The following is a 9,147-nucleotide window of genomic DNA, read 5'->3' as shown; positions in this document are numbered from 1 at the left end:
TCAGCTTGATAGAATTAATTCTCTGCTGAATAAAGTCAGTGGGCCTGTTTATAAGATAAGGGCGGGGAATGAGGGCCAGGACTAATCTTTAGAGGGTCTGAAGAGTCCTGGACTCTCTATTTTGCCTGGGCTGTCTTAAGCCAGGTGTGATGAAGCCACGTCGGGATCCCATCGACCTTGACTGCCATGGAGGTGGTCCTTTCCAGGTAGGAATCAGTCCTTGTGTGGCAAATTTCTTTACCCAAACAGAGTCACCAGGGTGGAAGGAGGGACCGGATCTTCTGGACTGCTTTCTGGGTAGACAGTAAAGCCTGTAAGAACTTGAGTAAAGATTGGTTATGGATTTCAGCTTTTCTAGATTGGGTTTCCATGTAAGCTGGTAAGGTGGGTAGGTCAGGGTTTGTAAGTGTCACTAGAATCTGTAGAGGCCCCACTGGTTTTAGGGCAGCCTCCCGGGCTGCTTCATCTGCAGCCTTGTTCCCTCTTGCTTTTGGGGAGTCCCTTTGTCTCACATAGGTAGAGATGGAAAGACTTAATTACATCTGGTAGTGCTAGTTGGCCCATTGTCCTTGCTCTGCTCATATCTGTCTAACTGCCTAATATATTACCTCAAGGATCCTGGCTCTGAATTCGTTTAGGGAAAATGGACGTCAGTGGGCTCTTCTAGCTACTTCCTGCTGAGGTGGGTCAGAAGTTTCTCTTAGAGCCAAGAGATCCTTGCTGTCTGTCAGAGGGACAATGAGGCCTGGGCACAGAAGGAGGTGGGCTTGTGACCTGGTGGAGACAAGCTGTAACAAATGGTCTGGTGGAAGGGAAAGAAAACCTTTCAGTTTTAATAACTTCTATTGAAATAAAATTTTTCTCCTCAAAATTACCCCCATGTTTATCAAAAGAGCCAAATCAAGACTAATTTATCTATTGTATTTATTTGGCCTGATTGTTTGTATAAACATAACAAGAATGGTAACTGACTACCTTTGCCGGAATTTCATGATTGGATCTTAATGTGCCCTGTAGGGACAGGAAGCCAAGCCATCCAGCTGCCATCAGGCCTGCCTGTAGTATCTGCTGAGTTAGGTGAAGTCCTCACCTGTAGTGGCTCTACCTGGGCCCATGCCCTAGGCTTCAAGGCCCATTCCAGTTGCCCTCCTACTCCTTGCAGCCCAGAGTGCATGGGGGTTCCGCAGGGATGCAGAGGTGCCCTTATTGCTCCCCTTGTACTCTGACCAACTGCCAGTGATGGTAGGGTATGGGCCTGATGCTCCAGCATCAGGTATTTTCAGGGCTACCAAGCAGGATACCAGACTTTCTCTATGGCACTCTTATTGGCTTCAAGTCTTCAGAGTTCAGGCAGGGCTCTTTAAAACATGATACTCTAGTCAAAGTTTCTGGTTAATAAAACTACTATTAGAAACCGGTCTTATTGAATTTATGCAAAGAAATGTATTGCCATGATTTATTTATTAAGTATTGCCAAATTTCGGAGGAATTGTATAAGGAGAAAAATATACTGACCTGCTTTAAGATATAATTTTCCTTGCCAGTCCTTTTTATGGACTTTCCAAAGTAATATTTTCTGAACAAACAGTAACTGTTAGATTTCTTTTATCAATCCCTCCCTAAGTACTTTGGCATAAGCTATTTACCCTCTGTTTAGGGAGGCAGAATGTAAATTATTTACTCTTCCTGGCTTACTGGCCTGTATTATTTGATTTCCTTTTAACATTTCTCTTCTCCTTCTTATTACATATATAACCTTTATAAATTTTATACTCCAAATTAGCCTTTAAACCTTCTTTCTATGTCCTTTAAAAATGCATAACCATGCCTCAGACCTTCTACTCAGTATTCTTTATTCTTTGCCTAAAAAATAAACAGCCAGAATTTCTTAGATTATCATTTATGACTTAGACCTTCTGTGATAAAACTAAGAATAGGTAAAAATATTTCTTTTTGAGAGACAGAGATTTTTAAAACTTAGATTTTCTTTATGTGTATTAGAAGGGTTAAAAGGAAGAAAATGGGGCAGAGGAAGATCCACTGTGTTTTGCCAGCATAGTTCAGATAAGTAAGAAACTAAGGATGCCAGCAGAGCGGGTTGTACCCAGCAAAGTCAACAAAAACCTATCCCTCCCTGCTCTCCCCACCGACGCCCCCCCCACCCCCCCACCCCCCGCTTTCTGCATTAACCATTTACTCTGTCCTTAGCAGGGGAAATAAGGCAAGTGGTCTGAGATCCTGTATAACCAGGCTTTTTACACTTAAGGAACAGCTTCTCTCCCTCCCAGATTTTCCTTCTTTACTCCAAGGCCCCAGAGGATCTCAACCTTCACCACTTCTGATATCTCCAACCATCCCCCTGTCCCCCAGCCTAGGGCTCCTCCATCTCAGCAGGCTGAGAATAAATTCCACCGCCTCTACCCTTTCTCACACCTGCTCCAGAGCAGTTTTTGGCTTTCTTCCTCCCCCAGTCAGAGACCCACTGTAAATCTATCAGGAATGGCAGGCAGATCGCAGTTCTCAGGACCACATGATTCTCTGTTTGCTAGCAGGGCTGAAAAAGGCAGCCCACAAAGCAGTTAATTAGGACTAATCTTAACCCAACAAACCTTTGTTTAAACTTCTCTGGGTTGGCAACCTTCACAAATTTTATACCTTTAAATTAACCCTGGAATTCCAAAATTTTAAACTAACACAGCAAAATTGCAAATCAAGGAAAAGCAATTAAAAGTTCTCTACTGTCTTCCCCCTAAAGCAGGGTTTGCACTGTCTTTAAACAAGTTGAACAACAGAAAGAGATAACAAATACTCTTATGTGTACAGCCAGATGGCACAAAGTAGCTTTCACTTCACACAGACTCTCACTTACATTTATATACTAGACAGTCTGAGTTTTTTTTTTTTTTTTTACTTCTACCAGATATTTACTCAGAGTTTAAACAGTCCACCTGATTCCTGATTAATCTGCGTGAGAAAGTCATATGACTTCTGGGGAGGTGATCAAACTCCCCCTTCCACTCACTCAGAGTGGGCCTGACTGATAGGGGCCCCTACCTTACAGTTTCTGTCCACAAGTCCAGAAGTGTCTGTCCACTCTCTCCAGGTGCCAGCCAGGTCCTAGGCTGAGGTCCAGGTACGCCCAGAGTTCCGGATCAATTCTGCTAAATCAGCAGACCGGCACCTCCCAGAGGCTTATCTGGCTTCCCCAGGCCCCAAACCCGGTCCACTCACCACAGGCCAAAAGGCCAGCATGTTTGGCCTTCATCTCGATCAGGGAACCATTATGTTACAGAAGACCGGAGAAAAACCAAGTCACGCTTAGAGAAAGGGAGTTACATTTTATTATGTGCAGGCCCAGAGAAAAATATGTCTTTCAAATTCTGGGCCCTCCCACATGGAGGAAACCTTTTCTATTTATACTTTTCCTAGCTCTTTTGACTCCCAAATTTGGAATGAGACTTCCGGACCTTCTGGGAAAGAAGACCTGTGTGCTGGGAAGGGACCATGACACCATATCTCAAGGCCTGGCCTGGTGTCATGACAACTCTGTCTGGGGCATAGTCCACGGCCTCTCTGGAATGGAAGTAGTCTTATTTTCCTTATTATTTAAGCAAACAAGCATTTATAGAAGCCAAAATAGCAGCGTTAAAATTTCAAACAGCAGTTTTTATATAAGATGGATGCTTCAAAACCTCAGAGGGAAGGCAGGGGAAGGGTGAGGGGAGGGGTAAGAGATCAATCAAAGGACTTGTATGCATGCATATTTGCAAAACAAGTGGACACAGACAGGGGGATGAGGGAATGTGCTGGGGTGGTGGGAGTGGCTGGGGAGAGGTCTATGGTGGGAAAAGGAAACATATGTAATACTTCAAACTATAAAGAACTTAAAATAAAATAAAACGAAGACTTAAAATATAAGTCATGAAACCATAAAAATCATGGAAAAAAACATAGGGAGGAAAATCTCAGACATTTATCATAGCAATATGTTTGCCAATACATCTCCTAGAGCAAGGAAAACAAAGGAAAAAAATAACAAATGGGACTATATTAAATAAAATGTTTCTGCACAGGAGAAGAAACCATTAACAAAATGAAAAGGGATCCCACTGTATGGATGAACATATTTGCCAATGATACATCTAATAAGAGGTTAATCTCCAAAATATATAAATAACTGATACAAGTTATCAAAAGGAAGACAAACAATGCAATTAAAAATGGGTAAAGGACCTTAATAGATACTTCTCAAAGACAACATACAGATAGCCAAGAGATATATTGAAAAAATGTTTAAAGTCACTAATCATCCGAGAGATGGAAATAAAAATGACAATGAGGGACCACCTCACACCTGTCAGAATGGCTTCCATCAACAAATCAACAAATGACAAGTGTTGGTGAGGATGTGGAGAAAAGGGAACCCTAGTACACTGCTGGTGGGAATGCAAACTGTTGCAGCCACTGTGGAAAACAAAATGAAATTTCCTCCAAAAATTAACAATGGAACTGCCATTTGATCCAGTTATCACACATCTAGGACTATAGCTTAAGAATCCTGAAACACCAATGAGAAATAATATATGCACCCCTGTGTTCATAGAAGTGCTATTTATAATAGCTAAGATCTGAAAACAGCACAATTGTCCATCAGTAGATGAATAGATAAAAAAGCCATAGTACATTTATACAATGGAATACTATGCAGATGTAAAAATTAAGGATCGTTTACTTTTTGAAACAATGTGGATGGACCTGGAGAGGATTATGCTAAGAAAAATAAGCCTGTCAGGTGAAAGACAAGTATCACATAATGCCACTTATATGTGGAATCTCATGAAAAAATAAACTGACAAACAAAATAGATCCAGAGACTTGGAAACATGTCTGACGAACCTCAGAGGGAAGGCAGGGAGAGGAAAAGATTAACCAAAGAACTTATATGCAGATATGCATAGCCCAATGGACACATAAAATAGTGTGGAGAAGACATGGGGAGGAGGTGGGGCAGAGTAGAGAGGGTTAATAGAGAAAAATGGAAAAAAAAAAGACTTAAATGTAAGGCGGGAAACCATAAAAATCCTAGAAGAAAAAAATCAACACTATAATCTCAAATATATCTTCTTTCTTATCTTTATTGTTGAAACTATTACATATGTCCCCTTTTTCTACCAATTGACCTCCTCTAGCCACCCCCCAACCCCACCCCAGGCCTTCATCACCCTATTGTCTATGTCTATGGGTTATGCATATATGCATACAAGTTCTTTGGTTGATATCTTCCCACCCACCCACCTTCCACAGCCTTGCCTCTGAGGTTCAACAGTCTGTTCCATGCCTTTATCTCTCTGGATCTATTTTGTTCATCAGTTTATTTTTTTCATTGGATCTCACATCTGAGTGATTTCATGTGATACTTATATTTCTCTGACTGGCTTATTTTGATAAGCATAATGCTCTCCCAGTCCATCCATGATGTTGCAAATAGTAAGATTTCTTTTTTACAGCTGCATAGTACTCTATTGTGTAAATGTACCACAGCTTTTTTATCCAGTCATCTGCTGATGAGCACTTGGACAGTTTCTAAATATTAGCATTTGTAAATTGTGCTACTATGAACATACATTCTTTCTGATTGCTGTTTCTGATTTCTTAGGATATAAACCTAGAAGTGGTATCATGGGGTCAAATGGAGCTCCATTTTTAATTTTTTGAGGGAACTTCATACCATTTTCCACAGTGGTTGCACTAATCTGTATTCCCACCAGCAGTGTACTAGGGTTCATTTTCTCCTCATCCTTGCCAACACTTGCCATTTGTTGATTTGTTGATGATAGCCATTTTGACAGGAGTGAGGTGATACCTCATTGTAATTTTGACTTGTATTTCTCTGGTGATTAGTGACTATGAGCATCTTTTCATTTGTCTCCTGGCCATCTGTATGTCCATTTTGGAGAACTGTCTATTTAGGTCCCTTGCCCATTTTTTAATTAGATTGTTTGTCTTCCTTTGATAAGTTGTATGAGTTCCCTATAAATTTTGGAGAATAAAACCTTGTCGGATAGCCCTAACTGGTTCGGCTCAATGGATAGAGCGGCCTGAGGACTGAAGGGTCCCAGGTTCAATTCCAGTCAAGGGCATGTACCTTGGTTGTGGGCACATCCCCAGTAGGGAATGTGCAGGAGGCAGCTGATCAATGTTTCTTTCTCATAGATGTTTCTAACTCTCTATCCCTCTCCCTTCCTCTCTGTAAAAAATCAACAAAATGTATTTTTTTAAAAAAACCCTTATTGGATATATCGCTATTGAATTTGGTGGCATACAGTCTTTCATAATATTCTAATACAGCAGTTGCCAACTTGTGGTCTGCAGACCACTAGTGGTCTGTGAGAAAATTTTGGTGGTCCGTAGAAAAATTTAGACATTATTTTCCTTTTTTCATGTTTTATTAATCCTAATAAATAATAATAAAACAAAAAATATTCTAAGAACGGAAACCAAGATGGCGGCATAGGTAAACACCTAAACTGCTGCCTCGCACAACAATTTCAAAACTACAACTAAAAGACAGAACGGACACCATCCAGAACCACAGGAAAGCTGGCTGAGTGAAAATTCTACAACTAGAAGGAAAGAGAAAAGCTCACAGAGAATTGGAGGTACGGCAAAGGGGCTTTGTGAGCGCAGAGAGGAAGGGTGGCTGAGAGCCTGGCTGACTTTCTCTGGCGGAAGGGGGAAGGAACCTTCCGGGAAGGGGGAAGGAAGCCTCCGACCGCACTGAACCCCAGTTCTGACTGCACTGAACCCCAGTTCCGGGCGAACCCCTGGGGACCCACGCTCTTACGGGGGGAGTCTGGACTCTCGGGTGGAGACTCGGGAGCCGGGGAAGGCGGAGGACTGAAAGCGCGCACGTGCGCGCGCGCCGGTGCGCACAAAGGCTGCGGAAGTTGCCACAGGCTTTCCCTATTGGAAGGGAGTCAGAGGATTCTGACTGCACTGAGCCCCAGTTCTGACTGCACTGAACCCCAGTTCCAGGCGAGCCAATGGGGACCCAGGCTCTTGTGGGGGGAATCTGGACTCTCGGGCGGAGACTCGGGAGCCGGGGAAGGCGGAGGACTGAAAGCGCACGAGTGCCAGTGCGCACAAAGGCTGTGGAGGTTGCCACAGGCTTTCCCTAGTGGAAGGGAGTCAGAGGCTCCTGACGGCACTGAGCCCCAGTTCTGACTGCAGTGAACCCCAGTTCCAGGCGAGCCCCTGGGGACCCACGCTCTTGTGGGGGGAGTCTGGACTCTCAGGCGGAGACTCGAGCTGGGGAAGGCGGAGGACTGATAGCGCACATGCACGCAAGGGCAAGGCTGACAGGAAGCCAAGACTGAGACTCCACCCCATCCAAGCTGAGCACAGAGGCTATTGCAATTTGCCAAGTCTAATCCTATAAGGCTGTCTCCAGCACTGAACTTCTCCCAGCATAGACACAGCTGATCCTTACAGCCAACTGGCCCGGAGGTCAATGCTTCCCAGTGATACCAACAACAATAAAGACTTAATTACAACAAGGCTGTACACACAGTCCACAAAGGGGTGCACCAAGAGTGTCCACCTCAGGTTAACTGGGGAGGCAGACCCACTGGGCCATATTGGAAACCTAGCACAAATATCTACCTTACCAACTCAGGGAAGCAGTGAAAATGCAGCGTCAAAGAATCAGATCACAAAAGAAAGAAATGGAGGAAAACAAACGACTGGATATAGAATTCAAAACCACGGTTATAAGGCTTTTTAAGAATATCCTAGAAAAGGCCGATAAATATAACGAGACCCTCGAAGATATGAAAAAGGACCAACTAGAAATTAAACATACACTGACTGAAATAAAAAATATTATACAGAGACCCAAAAACAGAATAGAGAAACACAAGAATCAAGTCAAAGAATTGAAATACAAAGAAGCAAAAAACACTCAACCGAAAAAGCAAAAAGCAAAAAAAAAAAAAAATCCAAAAAGTTGAAGATAATGTAAGAAGACTCTGGGACAACTTCAAGTGTACCAACATCAGAATTATGGGGGTGCCAGAAGAAGAGAGAGAGCAAGATACTGAAAACCTATTTGAAGAAATAATGACCGAAAACTTCCCCCACCTGGTGAAAGAAATAGACTTACAAGTCCAGGAAGCCCACAGAACCCCAAACAAAAGGAATCCAAAGAGGACCACACCAAGACACATCATAATTAAAATGCCAAGAGCAAAAGACAAAGAGAGAATATTAAAAGCAGCAAGAGAAAAACAGTTAATTACCTACAAGGGAGCACCCATACGACTGTCAGCTGACTTCTCAACAGAAACTATGCAGGCCAGATGGGAGTGGCAAGAAATTTTCAATGTGATGAATAGCAAGAACCTACAACCAAGATTACTCTACCCAGCAAAGCTATTATTCAGAATTGAAGGGCAGATAAAGAGCTTCACAGATAAGAAAAAGCTGAAGGAGTTCATCACCACCAAACCAGTATTATATGAAATGCTGAAAGGTATTCTTAAAGAAGAGGAAGAAGAAAAAAGTAATGAGAAAAATTATGAACAACAAATACATATCTATCAACAAGCGAACCTAAAAATGAAGTGAATTAAAAACCTAAGGAACAGAATAATCTGGTGAATATAATAGAATCAGGGGCATAGAAAGGGAGTGGACTGATAATTCTCAGGGGGAAAGGGGTGTGGGGGGTACGGGAAGAGACTGGACAAAAATCATACACCTATGGATGAGGACAGTGTGGGGGAGGTAAGGGCAGAAGGTGGGGTGGGAAATGGGTGGAGGGGAGCTATGGGGGGAAAAAGGAGAAATAATTGTAATAATCTGAATAAAGATTTATTTAAAAAAAATATTCTAAGAAATTCTTATATTCTGACTGAATAACAATTTTTACATTTCACTAAATTCACCAAATGTACTAGAGTCGAGTACATTTCATGAATTCCCCTTTCTAGTAACTGGAGAGGGGGAAACAAGAGAGGTGCAAGGGGCTTTAGTGTTGTTTCAACCATTACAGCAATCACCCACTCCACGATTACCGATTCTCATCCGATTCTTTTATTTTATTTGTGTATTGTATGTAATTGTGTATTTTCTTTAACTGTTATACTT

Source organism: Plecotus auritus (genome assembly GCF_963455305.1).
Source record: "Plecotus auritus genome assembly, chromosome: X".
NCBI classification, from domain to species: domain Eukaryota; kingdom Metazoa; phylum Chordata; class Mammalia; order Chiroptera; family Vespertilionidae; genus Plecotus; species Plecotus auritus.
The sequence above is the reverse complement of the archived record's forward strand: the minus strand, read 5'-3'. Positions refer to the sequence as shown.